This window comes from Propithecus coquereli, unplaced genomic scaffold (assembly GCF_000956105.1).
Source record: "Propithecus coquereli isolate 6110/MARCELLA unplaced genomic scaffold, Pcoq_1.0 Scaffold9, whole genome shotgun sequence".
Classification (NCBI taxonomy): domain Eukaryota; kingdom Metazoa; phylum Chordata; class Mammalia; order Primates; family Indriidae; genus Propithecus; species Propithecus coquereli.
This window is the reverse complement of record NW_012155284.1, coordinates 210,084-228,702: the sequence shown is the minus strand read 5'-3', so window position 1 is coordinate 228,702 and position 18,619 is coordinate 210,084. Positions and strand designations below refer to the sequence as shown.

General features: G+C 37.1%; 1 protein-coding gene across 1 annotated transcript in view; it reads left to right on the top strand.

Moving 5' to 3' along the window:
* Positions 1-10,636: 10,636 nt before the first annotated feature.
* XRCC4 (X-ray repair complementing defective repair in Chinese hamster cells 4) overlaps positions 10,637-18,619 on the top strand; it is a 176,282-nt gene continuing 168,299 nt past the window's right edge. Inside the window, exon 1 of the mRNA XM_012664535.1 lies at positions 10,637-10,686. The gene's annotated coding sequence lies outside the window, so the exon portion shown is untranslated. The remainder of the gene's footprint in view (positions 10,687-18,619) is intronic.

Genomic DNA, 18,619 nt, shown 5'->3' with positions numbered 1-18,619 from the left:
TGACGCCACGGCACTCTAGCCTGGGCAACACAGTGAGACTCTGTCTCCAAAAAAAAAAAAAAAAATGAATTGTCTTGTATTTTATAACTGCTTAGGTCCAATCTACAGTTGGCCCTCCTTATCCATGGGATCTGCATCTGTGGATTCAACCAACCGCAGATTGAACATATTTGGAAAAAAAAATTGCATCTCATAAACAATGAGTGCAATGAGAACCACCCGGGTGATGGACCCGCTTGAAGCTCGGACTTGGCGGGGGAGAGGGGGCAAGGGCAACATACGTAACCTAAACATCTGTCTGTACCCCCACAATATGCTGAAATAAAAAAAAATTGCATCTTTACTGAACATGTACAGACTTCTTTTTGTCTATATTCCCTAAACAATACAGTATGACAACTATTCACATAGCATTTACATTATACTAGGTATTATAAGTAATCTAGAGATGATTTAAACTATAGGGGAGGATGTATATAGGTTATATGCAAATACTGTGCCATTTTATATCAGGGACCTGAGCATTCACAGATTTTAGTATCCAAGGAAGGTCCTGAAACCAATCTCTCAGGGATACCGAGATAATTGTATACTATTTAATATACACTTGTATTACACTGTGTTAATACAGTGAATAATACAGTGAATAGTTAGCTAAACTTATTAAACTGGAGAGCATGCTCTTTTTACAATTCCCTGGCATTGTCACGGGGTGTGCTGACTCTCTGAAGCTCCCCATCGATTAACTAAAAACTAGTGTGAACAAAGCAGTACATACTTAGAGGCAGACCTTGGTCATGTCATCTGGCATATTTTCATGTAGCGCTTAATTTTATATGTTTTAAATAGATTCTTCCTCTCATACTTGCACTCTATTTTAGGATTTCTTATTTAATAAATGAATAGAAATATGCATAATATCAGATTTACAGTATTCCCATGGCTAGTCTTTAGAGCTCCAAATAATGAAGGCAGGTGTTGTACGGCCATCTTTGTATCTCTCTGTAAATTCATATTAAACCTGGTTGTGGGTCTCCCTAAAGAAATAATTGCTTATTTTTCTGTCAGGTGAGTAAAATAAGCTGACTTTGAAAAGGAGAAAAGAGTTCTCCAGAACAAGCAGATCTTTCTCTACAGTTTTTATTTAGCCAACTGTCTTCAAATAATAATCAAGGGACAGAATTTTCAACTAAGAATATTAGTTAAAGTTTCACAGATTATTTTTAACATTGATATATATTGTTCTTTGACTAAAGATGTTATGTCAATAGTTGATATTTTACATGTGCAATTGTGATTTAAAAAATAAGGGTGGCCGGGCACAGTGGCTCACGCCTGTAATCCTAGCACTCTGGGAGGCCGAGGCGGGTGGATTGTTTGAGCTCAGGTGTTTGAGACCAGCCTGAGCAAGAGCGAGATCCCGTCTCTACTAAAAATAGAAAGAAATTAATTGGACAACTAAAAACATATAGAAAAAATTAGCTGGGCATGGTGGCGCATGCCTGTAGTCCCAGCTACTCAGGAGGCTGAGGCAGAAGGATCACTTGAGCCCAGGAGTTTGAGGTTGCTGTGAGCTAGGCTGATGCCACGGCACTCTAGCCTGGGCAAAAGAGTGAGAGTCTGTCTCAAAAAAAAAAAAAAAAAAAAAAAGAGTATATAACAACTAATACATCTTAAATTCAGAAGTACACCTTATACTTTTCGATGTCTTTGTTTCCGAAAATACCAGATTTTCCTCTTGGGAACAATACTATAAAGCAAAGACTTCATCCCTCACAAAGACTGAACATCAAAAATTGAAGGTATGAATTCCACAATGTCATAAAAGCACAATTAAAACTTTGTAATGACCTCTACAATCTTCTAAAATAGTAATCATAGGGCCCGCAATACATTATGCATTAGGTCTAAACTAATTTGCTAGTTATTAATGATTTTTGTCTTTATTTTATTTTAAATACATGGCCAATATAAGTCATTTGGATAATAGATATATCAAAAGTAAAATACAAAAACCTTTCACCCTGCTCTCTTCCCATTCCCTGGAGTAAGCAGAAAATGACCTGGTACATTAAAAGATACCAGCTCTTTTTCTGTGCAAAAACATGTATTCATGCAGGTTTTTAAAAAGGGGGATAGTACTATTTGTATCTTTTTCTATGACTTCCTTTTAAAAAACAAAACAAAAGCCTCCCCAAAACTTCACAATGAACAACTCTCCATGTTAGTACACAGAGATCTATTCATTGTTTTCAGCAATCTAGGATAGTGAGATGGGGAAGGGCAACAGGCTCTAGAGCCAGACTGCCTAGGTTTGAATTCTGGGTCTACTCCTTACCCCCGGTACCTTGGCCATGTTTACTTTATCTATACCTTAGTTTCCTACCAGTAAAAAGGGATATTATTTTACTAATGCAGCTTGTCTTCAAGTTTCTATTATGAACAATGTGCAATAGCCAAATTAATCTGTTCATGCAGCTATGCAGGTATTTTTTTGGGTGGGTTGGAAGGGGAGTCTTAGAATTGCTGGCTCAAAAATAATTCACATTTAAATTTTGATAGGTCCCACCCACTAGCTTGTACTCTATAAAGGTTGTACCAATTTGTATTTTCACACACAGTGGTTTTAATGAATTTAACACATTAACTGCCATGAGAGTTGTATTTAATTCACTCTAGTTTTGACCCTGGGGCCACTTGAAGCATATATAAAATCTTACTTATTGATGTACTTATTGTTACAATTAATATTGACAATTTAATTCTAAAAACATGGATTAAATGAATAGAAGTCAATAAATTTTGTTTTTCTATTTATGTTTACCTTTAAATTACACTCAAAGGTTTTATTCTATTTTTGTAATGAAACACTGTGGCTCCAAGGAAGTTTCTGTTTTTTTTGTGTGGCAATGTGTTAAAAGCACTTTTGTAACAAATTTAGATAGTTCACATCTCTTAAAAGAGCTGTGGAAGGTACTGGAAATAAAACTTTCCTCCCTAATGTAACATTAGTTTCCTATTGCTGCTGTAACAAATAACCACAAACTTAGTGGCTTAAAAAAACACAAATTTATCTTATAGTTCTCCATGTCTGAAATCTAAAATGGGTTTGGTAGTTCCTTCTCAAGGCTCTGGGGAGGAATCTGTGGCCTCATCTTTTCTAACTTCTAGAGGAAACCCACATTGCTCAGCTAGTGGCCCTATATCATTCTGACCTTGAAAGGCAAATCTTTTGTGACTATGACCCTAATATCTCCCTCTTATAAGGATCCTTGTGATTAAATTGCTCTCTCCTCCCCATAATATGGGATAATCTTCCCATATCAAAATTCTTACTTAAATCACATATGCAAAATTCCTTTTGCCATATAAGGTCACACATGCACAAGTTGGGAGGGGCCTTCTGTCTACCACACCTACAAATATTTCCTTTTTATAAAGAAGTATCCAATAACAGTTACTTGACTCAAGGCTGCCTGTGGCATCTTCTGGAGCATAACTCCAAATACAATCGGAATCGTAACCTTTGGTGTTGCAGAACATAGCAGCCCTGCCTTGACCTTCAACCATTACTCTGAGAGTTGTGCTCATTCTTCTAAAACATGGCAATGGAGGCCCCCAAACCGCTTTTCTCCAAAAGCTCTTTTATTATCCCTCTACACTGCAGACCTATCCTACCACTCATAGCTAATCAGAGCTCCTGACACGCTTGAAACAACTAGTGTTATTGCACAGAGTTAATTTACCCAAACCAGGATATAAACTTGATGAGTCAGTTACTTTACATAATCATTGTGAAGTAAATTAAGATTAGTTAGGTCTTTTGAAATAATGAAAATAACTGTCAGACTTTCATTTGGCCACAACTATAGTAGATGCGGTATTTTATCAATGAATACATGGAGGTTGGTCCATGCAAAGCATAGAGCTCTAAACATGAAATTACTTGCAACGTTGACAAGCCTTTAAAAAAAATTATCTACTCAAATCTATTTAAAATGTTAGGAATTTTCAGATTCAATTTTATCACATTTTGTTTACTAAGATACAATTTCTTACTTTTAGAGCCATTCCTGAATGCTACAACTATTACACATTCATTAAGTTTAGAGATTAGGAAGGGAGGGATGAAAAAAAGGAATGGGCCAAGGAATACAAAGGTACAAAAAGAGAAAAAAAACCAGTGAGAAAAGCAGAAGTATATACATTAATTAATATGTGAAACACGCTTTGCCTAGAGAGGGCTCAATGACTGGTTATTAACTTTGACTGAACCTACAGTATTTTCACTTGTCTGGGATCACTTGGGCTCCGTGTCGCTTATTTATTTTTAGTATTACCAAACAAACTGATCAATAAATGTATTAAGGGTTATCTTTATGCGTAACACTGTCTTAGAGCTTCAAATGTTGACTTCCTATCATGTGGGAAATAAATTTTTTGTCATATTAGTTCTGCCAGCTTAACTGAAATACATTTTAAAACAAGAATTGAATACTAAAAACAATTTTTTAAAACTCCAAATACTAACAATCTTACTTGTATTAATACCTACTTCTTTTACATGAAACTAGTTTATCCCTTTCTGGTAGTGGAAGGGAACACAGATATGACACTCCTGACCGAATTGTGATAAAAATTATATAGCACTGGAAAAGTGGGTTAGCATTTTAGCATTTACATACAAATCTAGGTCAGGTCAGCCTTTCCCAACTAGCCTCTTAAAATGGAAAACATGAAAACGCAAAATGTTAGCCTGCACATGAATGCACAAACACACACACACACACCATTTATCCAAAGTAAATGACCAGAAATGGTCAAAAAGATTTCTACTAATATGCAAAAAAATTAACATTTTCTTTACCACATAAATTCAAACTTTGTTGCTTATTGTATGGTTGTATGATATTGTACCAAATACACAAGTTACCTTGGTTTTACTATGAAACCAAGAAACCAGGCTTGCTTAATGTTTAGACAAGAACACATCACTCATCTCAGCACCAGTGGCCACTAAACATTTGGATTAGTGAAATAATCCAAGTACATAATTTTGTCCTTAGACAAATCAACATCTTTACTTGTCAGTTTAATTTCATTTGTAAAATGAAGGGGGTGGATTAAATAACCGTTTGTTCTCACTTGTCCTGTTTCAAAAATGTATAAAGGGATGGTCTCTACTTGTACTTTCTACTTGAGAAAGTACTATGAAGGACAAAAAGCAAATCCTGCCATGAAGAAAAGTACTTTGACCATACAATCAGGAAAAGACAAAGACTGACAAAATGGATAAACTTCTGAATATAGGGGACCAGACATGGTATGAAACCTAGCTGCTCATTAGAATCACCTGGAGCTTTAAAAAGAGATCAATGCCTAGAAATTCGGACTTAACTGGCCATCTATAGTTTCTTAAAACTCCCTGTAAGTTTTTACTTGCAATCAGGGTTACAAGTGCTGTGCTAGAGAGGCTCAGCATCCACATCAGATTCCTATTATCCTAATGCAGTGGTTTTCAAAGTGTAGTTCATGAAACCCTCCCATGGTTTCATGAAGTCAAAACTATTTTTATAATACTAAGAAGATATTTGCCTTTCTACTGTGATGCCGTTTTCATTAATGATGCAAAAGCAATAGTAGCAACAGAATTATTATCTTAACCTCCCACCCCTTGGCATATAAACCTTGCCTTTTCTCTTTAATTTTTTTTTTGGAATTAATAGCGTTATTGCATGGGAGAAAGGGCACAGGATTTGGTGTCAAAGCTGTTAAGTTTAAATTGTAGCTTTGTTATTTATAAGCAGTGTGATCTTGGGCAAGTCACTTAGCATCTGTTTCTTCACATATGAAATGTAGCCAATAAATATAAGTCTTTAACAAAACCTTGTATGTAAAGCACCTATCAGAGTAGGTACTTAAGCAATATAGTAAGTCCTCACTAACTGTCATCCACAGGTTCTTGGAAATGGCAACTTTAAGCCAAACAATGTATAATTAAACACATTTTATCATAGGCTAATTGATATAAACAAGAGTTAAGTTCCTAGGGCCTATTTCTGGTCACAAAAATATCACCAAACTTCTAAACAAAGACCAAAACACACCTAATATTAAACACTGAAATAAATGTGAGCTATATATACATTTAAGAAAATTAATAAGACTAAAAAATTAATAAGATTATTCATCCACTTATTCCAGTTCAGGGTCGCCCAATGGCTTATCCCAGAAGCTCAGGGCCGGGGCAAGCACCAGCCCTAGCCAGGATGCCATCCAACTGCAGGGTGCACTCACACAGGCATCTCCACTCCCTCACATTGGGACCACAGACACGCCAATGAACCTAACCTGCACATTTTTGGGATGCGGGAGGAAACCAGAGTACCTGGAGAAAACCCAAGCAGACATGGGGAGAACGCGCAAACTCCACAAAGTGGCCTTGATTGGGATTTGAATTTTTTCCTCATCAACGTTACTCCAGGACCTGCTATATTTCCTTTCTATCTAGTCAATCATACAAGCTGGAGTGGTGCTTCATCACCCCTCACTAAGCACCTCAAAATGATTTTCCTCATTATCCTTTCCTTCCAACCTGTTATTGTCAAGAGCTGAGGTATTCTGACTCCCTGGTTCATTATCTACTACTTGGTTTACTGCACTTGTTTTCAAGCTGGTCTTCCAGATTCCTTCTCCATTTAAATATACTGTCCATGCTGTTACCAGCTGGTTTTCTAAAATGCACACCTATATTTCCCTGCTCCAAAGCCTTTATCAAGTAAGCAATTAAACATCATCAAAATATAAAGTCCTTGGTGTGGCCCAAAGCTCTTCTAGATCTGGTCCTACTCTTTCCTTCTAGCCTCGCCTCTCACCATTCTGCTCTACCGAACCTCTTTCTATTCCTGCCACAATGAGTCCCCAAGCAACCATGTAACTTCATGCCTTTTGTTTCCTCCCATTTCCTTTACCTAAAAAATAGAGATGCTGTCCCGGCTCTGGCTAATGACTCCTGCCCTAATACTGATTCTTTAACATACAAGTTAGTGTTACTTCCTTGGGGATGTCTCTCCAGCACCCAGCCAGAATTACTCCTTCCTCATAATTTTCTACGTATTTTTGCTACAAGATGAAAGAAAATATTTCACACCTTTTCTGATACTCTGTTTAATTATAAAACGTGGACAATAACTTCAACTTTGCAGGGTTTGTGAGCATTAAATGAGAATATCTGTAAATCACCTAACACATCAAGAAGACATGAAAATCAACTTCCTCATGGTTAACCAAGTAAAGCATGGAAACTGGTAATGATTCTAACCCTGTTTGGCTCCTTCTAAAGCCCAAGCTCTTTCCACTACACATGTTGTCTCAGCAACACATGAGAATTACTTATTTAATAATCTCCCCCATTAGACTGTGAAGTCCATGAAGACACTGAGCACGTTTCTATCTGCAGAATCTCATTCATCTTGAGTACTAACTCTAATGGGCATTGTTGATGTAGAGATTAAAAGACTTTGTCTTTAAGAACTGCACCTACAGAGGGAGAAGTATAAGCAACACCATATTGATGTTTCCTGTGGTAAGTGCTCTGCTAGAGGGATACTGGAGATATACACATTGACTAGGGATGCCCATATAGCTACCTAAACAGAGTAGAAGAAAATAGAAGGGGTCAGGGAAGGCTTCTTGGAAAGAGATGATACTCGAGCTGAATCCCGAAGGATTTTAGGAGTTGGGGAAAACAAGGCATTCTTTTTTTTTTTTTTTCCTTTGAGACAGAGTCTCTTTTTTTTTTTTTTTTCTGGGAACCTTGTAGAACAGACAGAGTCTCACTCTGTTGCCCTGGGTAGAGTGCAGTGGCATCATCATAGCTCACTGCAACCTTGAACTCCTGGGCTCAAGCGATCCTCCTGCTTCAGCCTCCTGAGTAGCTGGGACTACAGGTGCCAAGATTCCAGGCTAATTTTTTTCTATTTTTAGTAGACCCAGGGTCTTGCTCTTGCTCAGGTTGGTCTCAAACTCCTAAACTCAAACAATCCTCCTGCCTTGGCCTCCCAGAGTGCTAGGATTACAGGTGTGAGCCACTGCACCTGGCCTAAGGCATTCTGAAATTCTTTAAAAGTATTAATTCATAAGTGATGCAATTACTGTTTATGCTGACAGTTGTAGATTATTACTGATAAACATTTTTGTTCTTGAAATGCTTTTGAAAAATGGATTCATTAAAGTACAGTAATTTAGATTATTAAATCATTATCACTAGGTTCTCTCACAAATAAACTAAGTGTAGGTACAAACTCAAAAAGATACTGAGACAGCAGTCCATTTTTTAATTGCTAATGTAGCCTTTTTGAAACTTCACTGTGTAGCTCTGCCAACCACAATGTACTTTTGACATCTAAAACTCACAGGAACAAAGTAGGAATGAAAACTTAATAACCTGGCAGTTGTATCTAATATCCACCCACGTCTGACTGACATACTTATATTTGAGGGCAACAAATCACTAAGATATCCTCACTTATATTGGGTTACTACTGACAACAGCATGAAGATTTCTGGCATCTGGACCCTAAAATAAGTTTGAAACCTGGCTTCACTACCTACTAGGGGTTATGATCCCAGGCAAGTCAGTTTCCTTGTGCTACACTTCCTTCACCTATAAACGTCTAGTCAGAAGCTTGTAAGCTTGAAATAAGACAGTGCTTATAAAATTATTCTTTTCAACAGAGCATGGTACATAGGAAGTGCTAATAAGTGAAACCTTTTGTTACTTTTGGAAAAACAGGCATGGTAAGACAGTTTAAATACTGTTGATCTTAAGGAAGATATACATCTTGCTTTTAGCCAGTCCATATGACAGCAAGATGATAAACAGACTTTATCTTTGACTAGTACTATGAGTAAAATAATTCAGCTTCAGCTTTTAGAAAGGTATGTAAGTATCAAGAGTGACAGTCCTGTCTTCCTACTCTTTTTCAATTGAAAAAGGAGCAAATTTTCTAAGTTAAATTACAGCTCATTAACGACACTCTTAAGCGCAGATGTATCCTATCCTGTGGTAGGTAGGTGGGGAAAGAAGCTAAAAAAGAATATCCTTAGCCAGGGAAGGAATAATGTGCCAATAAACTGCTATTTCCTCTATCTGGTGGTAAACTTGTTCAGGGAAGAGACTGTGACTTACGCCCCAGCCATAATCAAAGAAGCTGGCATAAAGCAGGCAACGATTAATGAGTTTTTGATTAAACGTTTAAGGGTTGTGTGCTGTATGGGATTCTGCAGCAATTTCTGAGAACACAAACTCAGTAATTTTCCACCATGGATATTCTTAGCTTTTGCGGCAGGGGGTGGGAATCACAGCAGATTTGGAGACTGTAACAGGCATGCATCCTTTCCCCAGAAATATGTGCAACATTCGGCATGGGGACTTCATAAATTCACTTTGAGGGCCTAGAGTAGAGGCAGTTGGCATTTACCATAACAAAGGTAAAATGCCTTCAGACACAGATTTGGGGATTTTATTATTACTACCAACTTTACAACTGCTCCTTGGCCACACTGGCTTTACTTCTTTTTCTTAGCTTGGAAATGTAAGTATTTCTTTTGCTAACTTTCGTGACTTACAGTTCAAGCTTTTATGAGACGTCTAAACTATCAAAGGAACCTGCAATAATACAAAATAACACATGCACACACAAAACCTGAATAATGGGGAAATAGAAGGGGAGAAAGGCCCAAGGCTAGACACCACTCTGAGAAGTATATAAAGCTCCTAAAAAGAAGCCCACCGGTGCAGAGAACTCCAACTATTAAAACCTGTAGTTTGCAAAGTAGCATCTTTCAGGTTCAGAGAATGACGTAGGAAGGGCCTGAAAAGGCCATTGATTCTAAAAGTTAAGATGAGGGTATGGAGCTTGGTGCCAAAAAAAAAAAAAAGAACAGAACAATTAAATAATGCTGGGTCAAGCCCCACAGGGCGACTTAAGAAAACGCAACAAACAAACAAAAAACACAAACAGTGGAAACCCGAGAAGCTCTAATGCCTTAAGGGTCTATGGCCACAGCCAATCTATGTAACCGACGGATTAGGCTACACCAGTGCATTTCTTCTAAACAAAGCAGGAAAGTGGCCTCTGCGGGAGAAGCCGGGCTCCGCAACCTCGCGGTCTTCCTTGGACCGTCGGCCCAGAGTCTCCCTGGTTAGGCGTGCAGGGACCACATGGCTACACGGCCCGTGCAAGCTCTGATCGCCGCGAGAGCCAAGTTACTGAGAGAGCTTCCTAGCCCGCGCTCCCCGGGCCGCCGCACAACCCCTCAGCGCTAGTCCGGGCCCACAACTGCTTCTCGAAGCTCAGCTATAACCCGGCATCCCCAGTTCTTACCATAGTGAGGCCGGCGATGCCCCAGCCACATCACCCTTCCGGGCCCAGGGCGGAAGAGGCGTGCACACACCGCCTGCTCTTCTCGCCCTCTCCTCCGGTACGGTTGGACTCACCACAGCACCTCCGCCCGAGCCGCGATACTCAGACGCTAGGATAGGCTCCTCTCTACCGGAAAAGGCGGGATTTAGTAGACTCCCTGCGGGTCTGCGGAAGCAGCTGACACTCTTATTGGCTGCGGACGTTTAATTTGCGAAAGCGGGCCTTTCGGAGAGGACACCGGAAGTGGAATCTCGGGGAGGTAGGGTCCGGAAGTCGGGGCTGTCTCTTTAAATAATAGTTATCTGTTGTCCTGTTCTTTTAATTTTTTTTTCTATTTTCTTTCTTTTTCTTTTTTGAATACCCTGTTATTTACCTCTAGAATTCCACAGTGCGAGAATCCTCCTCAATGTGTGACCCTTATGCCTGTGGGCTATTGGGGATGCTAGGGTTCCCCGGCATCATTCACAGGGCATTCACCTGTTGAACCCCATTTTTTAGCTTGTGCCGTTGCACCTGAGGGATTCTTGGGACTGCAAAGTACTGTTGAAATGCTCTGTATTGGTTGCGGGATTAGGAGGACAATTGAATCCAGAGGGTTGTGTTGAGTAGGTTGTTTGATCATTTCCCCAACATCAGCTTTCTCTTCGTCCAGTCCTCAGCTTCTGGGAAACTGTCAGTGGCTTCCACCTGGGGCTGAAACATACTAGGCCCTTTGGACTCAGGAAATAACTTTCTGTGGTAATCAGTGGAAAGGAACTGTCTTTTCAGGAGTGCAGCAATTGATTAGCTACCCTAGAGAAATGATCAACCAGCAAAACTAATGACAAGCCAACTTTTACTTTGAATCAGTAGAAATAGTATTTAGCTTTTTCTAATTTTAATAATCCCGTTAAGTGAGGTTCTATCTATGCCCCCACCGCCGCACGAGCCCCCTAGTTTTTCTTTCTGCATTTTATAGCACGAGCCCCCTAGTTTTTCTTTCTGCATTTTATAGAGGGAGAAATAGGCACTTTGATGTGTTTGAGCTTGCATAGTTCTTGGAATTTTTCAGAAGTCAGAGTATTCCACTCTTTACTTCTTTAAGTGGATCAGAAAATTATAGCAACCGTTTGGCTCCAAATGTGTGTTTTATTTTCTCTCAGACAGCAGAAGGTTCTTTTCACAATGTCATCAAGTTTTTATTGCTTTATTGACTCAGAAGATGGATAGAGAGAAAGGGAAGGTAACTCATGTGAAGTGTTGGTTGGTGAGTTGTATTCGGCCAAACTCAGACCTTTCTATAGGGCAACGCAATGATGAGAAGATTTGGGATTTTGCTGCTTGTGTTTACAATGTTAACTACTGCACACAAAGGTTTGGTTTTGTTTTAAACCATAACTAACTTGAATTTTTAGTCCATTATAGTCCATTTAGTCTATTCCTTTAAGGACTTTAATGGGGATGGGGAAGAGTGGAATAAAAAATGTATAAAAATATACAGTATTCTACACTTATTGAAAAAAACAAGTCATTTAATCAGCTCTCTTGTACTTGCCTTACATTATACCTTGTAAGTTTTGCCATTCAAATTAAACAAACATGGTTTAGTTACAGAAGTTATGTTGTACAATTTATCAAGCTTGGCTTCTAGAGTAATAAATATGTCTGTAGACATTATAACTACCTTTGCTTTCATGTGAAGATTGTCTTGATCCTTTGTGACACTTCAGAATAATACTTCTGTCTGAAGCTGTGCTTCAGGCTACCTGTGAAGAAGATCAGGAAGCTGAAGCTGTTAGAGATCCTAATTGATTTAGTATATGTATGGATTATAACCAATATTAGGCTGTGGCTTCTTATGTACCTGAGCTTCAAAATAGTAGAAAACAATGTTTTCCAGTTATTTTTAAGTTATCCATAGAGAAACACAAGTGCCAATATACGAGGCTGAACATATATATGTGTAATGTTTATTGTATTCTTGTAAAACATCAAATAAAGTTAATCTGACATGTAGTGAGATTTGGGGACAGGTGGTAGTTGAGCTGCATGGTTGTTAACACATAAACCCCCTGCTTTTGGTTTTCATTGATAGTGAACTAGTTTAAGTATTATGTTATATTGCTATTTCAAAAGTCTTCTTTCTGATAGCTCTGTTGTGGATTCTCATTTTAAACCATCTTGGATCATTTTCTTACTAAAAATAAAATTTGACTATGTCATTTCTTTATTCAAAAATTATCATCTCTCTTGCATGTAGAAGAATATTTCCAATTTTGGTTTCATGGATTTTTAGAACTGTATGTAAATATAGTGGATATTTATATTTTTATGTGGAATGAGTACACAAATTTCTCAGTATTGTGAGTATTAAATGACTTAATACAAGTAATCATCTAACTAAATGTTTGGCATACAGCAAGGACTCAGAAAGTGTTGACTATTATTGTGTGCATTGCTTTCTCCTTCACTAAATTAAAAGTCCCCAGAGAGGAGGGATTATAGTGGAGGAATGATTGACTTGCATGCATTAGGCATTAAGTACAGTAGTTGCCCCTCATCCGAGGTTTTGATTTGCACATTTTCTGTTCCATCAACCATGGTCTGAAAATATTAAATGGAAAATTCCAGAAATAACTCATAAGTTTTAAATGGTGTGCCATTCTGAGTAGTGACAAAATCTTGCACCGTGCCACCCCATCCTGTTGGGGTAGTGAATCATCCTTTTATCCAGCATATCCCTGCTGTATATACTGCCCGCCTGTTAGTCATGTAGTAGCTGGCTTGGTTATCAGATCCACTGCAGAGGTATCATAGTGCTTATATTCAAGTAATCCTTATTTTACTTAATAATGTCCCGAGAGGGCAAGAGTCATGATGCTAGTAATTTGGATATGCCAAAAAGAAGCTGTCAAGTGCTTCCTTTAAGTGAAAAGGTGAAAGTTCTCGACTTAACGGAGGAGAAAAAAATTATATGTTAAGGCTGATAACATCTATGGTAAGAATACATCTTCTGTCTATGAAATTGTGACGAAGGAAAAAGAAATTAGTGCTAGTTTTGCTGTTTCAGCTTGAACTGTGAAAGTTATGCCCACAGTGTGCGATAAGTGCTTAGTTAAGATGAAGGCATTAAATTTGTGGGTGCAACACATGAACAGAAACATGTTCTGATTGACAGCAATTGGATTCAGTAGTATCTGCAGTTTCAGGCCTCTGCTGGAAGTATTGGAACACATCACACTCAGATGAGGGGTGGACTACTGTAAAAGGTTTTTGAATTAAATTGTTATTGCATTTATCCCACCAGACCAGTTTCTCCCCATTTTCTCTTTTTACTTTGTGTCTAGTAAGTATTAATGATAGTGTTGATGGTTCCTTTTACATTACTTATCTCTCTTCATTCACTTTTATTCACATATATTAAAAGACAATGGTTCTGCTTATTTTCTCTGATCCTTGACTAGCCTCCCTAGCTTGATGTTGAGGTTCTTTGTGTCTAGTGTTTGCCCTTTTTTTTCTTTTCCCTCTTTTTTCATTCTCTTCTCCCAAGGCTTTTCATGTAAGACCTAAATGTACAACATGGGGACTAAAGTTAATGAAATTGTACTGTGTTAGGGATTTTTGTTAAAGAAGTAGATTTTTAGCTGTTCTTGTCACAAAAATAGTAACTATGTGAGATGATGGATCTTAATCTACTCACTGAAGTAACTATTTTACTATCTATATGTATCCCATAATGTCATGTTGTAAACCTCAAATATACATAATAAAATTTATTTTAAAAAAAGTTGCAACAAGAAAAAGAATTTTGTTTGATCTATGTGTATTTCCTTTCATCTTAAGAAATGCTCCCCTTAATCTTTCTCCATTATCAACTCCATTTAATTGCTCTTCTCTGCAACAGAAATCCTCTGAAGAGTTCTCTATGCTCCATGTCCCAATTCCTCTTTTTCTATTCTTTCTTAAGCTTACTCTAACATGACTATTGCTCCCACACTGCACCAAGTTGCTCTTGTTAGTGTCACCAGTGATCTCTAGGGGTGTTGATCATTCTCACTTCTCATCATATTTGACCTACCAGTAACCTTGGACACAGTTAATCACTCCCTTCGCCATGATATATTTTCCTCACTTGATTTCCAGTACACAATACACTCTTGGTTTTCCTTCTACCTCTTTGGTTGCACCTTCTCATTCTCCTTTGTTGGAACCTTCTAGTCTTAATTCTTTAGTGTGGAAGTACTCTAGGGTTCAGTCTTTTGTTCTCTTTTTTTCCTGTCTATACCTTCTTTTGATGATATCATCAAGTCTTATGACTTTTAAATACCACCTATATAGGAAAGCCTTCTGCATTTATATTCTTAATCCCTTCTCTTTCTGAATTTTTATCTGATTTGTTCTCTTATGCCAAGTTCTAAATCATTTGTCTGAGGCATAGAGGTAGGTTTTGGTTGAATGAATGAACTTGACTGGGTATTTGAACTTGTCATTCCTAATTTGCAGTCTGAAACACTGAATTATTTATCATTTTCATATATTATGTTATGTCTTGCCTCTAAGCATTTGCTCATGCAAACTCTTCTGCCTGGAATGCCCTTCCTTATCTTTTTACTCTACCTCTAAATGCTTTTCTCCTATCCATTTTTCCTTTAAGATTCATATTAGATATAGCTCAAGGAAGCCTTCCTTAGAATGTCAAGCTGGGTTAAGTGCTGCTTTTCAGAGGAGCTCCAATCCTGCCTCTGTACTTTACAAGCTTACATTATATTTCTCTTTGGGTGTCTCTATCTCACTAGAGAGCGGGAATATGTCTTACTCATCTTTGGGGTGTCAAAGCCTGGTATGTAGGAAGTAAACAATGTTTTAATGCATTAATGGCAAGACCAAAGACACCTAGCTATGAAGCATAGTTTTGATTTCAAGCTGGGTCTTCTGGGTATAAAAATCAATGCTCTATTTGTTATACCCTGTTTCCTAGGAAAAAGGTGTCTTACTTTAAAATAATAGAAAGATAGTGTATCCTTTTTATACAAGTAGGAGGTAGTTAATGCATTTTGTAGCCCTGGGTAATTTGCTGCTTCTTGTTTGTGAAGCTGTCAGTACTGATGAGAATGTAAGTTGTGCTTTTTTTCAAAAGACATTGACTGAAATCATTGATTAGGGGACTATTGTAGTCAGCACATTTTTAATGTTGATGAAAATTAGGCTCTTTTGGAGAGAGAAACACTGTTGAGACTTGTACTGCCAAAAAGAAGAAATTCATGCTAGAATTCCAAGTTGCTCCTGAGGCATTCATGTTTTTACTAGATGCCATTACTAGCAGAAGCTTTATTTTAAACTTTTGTCTATGTACCACTGGGAAATCCCAGGGTGTTTATAAGATGTTGCAGAGATTTTCTTTCAACAATTTGGAAATTTGCTCCTAAGATTGGTTTAGTGACGATTAGTTTGTTAACACGATCTCTGACAATTAGCACAAAATTTAGGTAAACTAATTGTGCATTTAAAATACTGTTTAGTCCTAGATAATGAGCCTGGCTTCCCAACTACTCTTTATGATTGGCATTCTGAATTCAGACTGTCCTCTGAATATCATCATTAATGTTGTAGCCTATAAACCAATCTATAATATCTTCACCTAGCCTTTAGAACTAACCAAAAAGAAAATAGTTTTTAGATTCTAAAAAGGCTTTGGAATGAATTAATGGGGTTGAAGATGATGATTAGGCTTGGGGTTAAGTTATCAAAAATAAATATTACTTGGAGGACACTGCATGCAGAATTTGTGTGTCATTTCTAGGGCTTTGCTTACCCTACAGAAGTGACCAAAAGGCTTACATAAGCAAAGAATTCAACCTGGCCTTTGTGTTAGAGGATGCTATTAGCTTACCCATAATTTTATGTGAGCAGTGAATGAGAATTTTATTGGATAAAGAAGGACCTTCCTCAATTGGAACAGAAATAAGTGGCTGTTAAGAAATAATATGCAGCCAATGTTGAAACTTATCAAAGTCTTAACAGTATAAATATTGACATGTTTCAGCGTGTCAATATTTACAATACAATTTGGAAGTTGCCAAGTTCCTGTTTAAGAAATGTGACCCTAGAATTGAACACAGTATATCAATAAATAAGGAACATGTCCAAATGAACAGCTGCTCAGAGAAAATAGAATTACATCTGTCTAAACTTTGGGGCATTTAAGAAGTTAAAGTTTCAAAGTTTATGATATTTCTTTGCTAATTTGTAGGCATATGCTTGTACAATATAGCATACTAATATAGTTCCATATATGGCTTTCACTTATGTGTTTTTTAAAAAATGACAGTATAGTTGCTATTTATAAATTTGTAAATTAGTTGTGCTGTGATGCTCATCTATAAATTGGATTTTAAAAACTTGCCTAGTATTGTGTTTAGGAACCAACCCCTTATTTTAAACATTGTTTTTAATGGAAGTTGGTTCAAGTCATGACTTAGATATTAATTTCGGGAACTAAAAGTTTGTGTTCTGAGAACTTCCTAAATAATAATAGAAAAATTATAAGTTTTGGAAGCTTAGATGGATAAGAAAATCTGACCTGGTTATTTTTAGCTGACAACTATGTCTCAGAAGAAAATTTGTGGAGTAAAGAGCAAGTAAAGTTGATGTGTTTGGTTGAATATCACAGATTACCACTGTTAATTTCCACGTGAATATCACCATCATTTAACAAAGAATATTTTGATGCAAAATCGACATTCGAAGCTTTTTTATAAAGTCATTGGAACTACACAATCTTACATCTGTTTTGCAGACTTCTAGTAGAAGGTTAAACTTAATATTCTTTGAATGACAGTCCTAAAACAATCTTAAGAACATAAAACATGAGTATTGGAACTTGTCCTCTCTTGTTTCTCTTTTCCGATGGCAGAGATTGATGGCTTTTATATAGTAATCTAATTATTTAACCACATTGTAATGTTGTGTTTATATTGTGATGAATAGATGGAAAATATAATTGAGATAATATATGCTGTTAGAAGATACATTTGTTCCTATAAATATCTTGAGAAACATGAGAAAACAAATTTGCTTATAGGTTTATAAAAGGCTCTTAATCTATTCTTTTCAGATGTATTAATCAAAACTAGAGAGAAAGCAATACAGTTTTAAAACTTATATTGACTGGATTCTTTTTGTAGAATGTGCTGGTATTCCCAGGTTAGATGTTGAATTTTGAGGAAAAAACACTGAACATATTAGTTGGTAACTTCTAAAAACTTGGAAAATACTTTACCGTGGAAAAAAGACTTGAATCTTTGTTTTCAATAAACATTTATATTAGGAATTTTTTTTCTAGAATCATTAGAGTCTTTTGCAAAATTTTCATCAGTTGTCTTTTTGAACCATCTGTTACCAGTTATTTATCCTGTAGTGATAAACCATGTTGTCAGTGTTTTCAAAATGTCTTGTGTTTTAGATTTGATGAGACCTGTCAGCAAATTAAGATGAAAATCTAAAGCTTTCTGTTTGGTGTTGAATAATATGAATTTAATATAATGTTTCTCCATGTGTGGTACTCATACCACTGATGGTAAGTACTGTGAAATAATTGAGATTAAGAGAATTAAATGATTTGCTGAAGTCCACACAACCAATGATTAGTAGGGAAGATTCGTACTGAAGTCAATCTGATTCTAGAGCCCGACACAATGTAGATTAATCAAAAGGAAATTTCTTGGCTTCATAGCTAAAACATCCATGGTCAGATCTGGGTTCTGGTGCAGCTGGAATCAGATCTGACCTGTTGCCCACCCCTCGGTTCTGCTTTCTGCTGTGCTGATTTTGTTCTCAACAGTTCCAGGCTCACGACATCGTAACACCAAATACAACAGAGAAGAGTCTACATCCTTTATAATGAAAATAGAAGTCTTGGTATTGAATCTCATTAGTCTTAATTGTCCTAACTTGAATCATGTGCTTGTCTCTGAATCAATCATTGGAGATTAGAAGTAATGTTGGCTTAGTTTAGGTCTGAATCTGGGGCCAGAGTCAGACTGCTCAAAGCCTTTGGGCTGAGAATAGCAGAGGTGGGAGCCATTCAAATCTTTGATGCTACAAGCAGGGGAAGTCTGTATTGGGGGCAAACTCAACAAATTCTCTTTAAATGTTGGGTGAACGAATACTTTTTTTTTTTTCTTTTTTATTTATTTATTTATTTATTTTTTTTT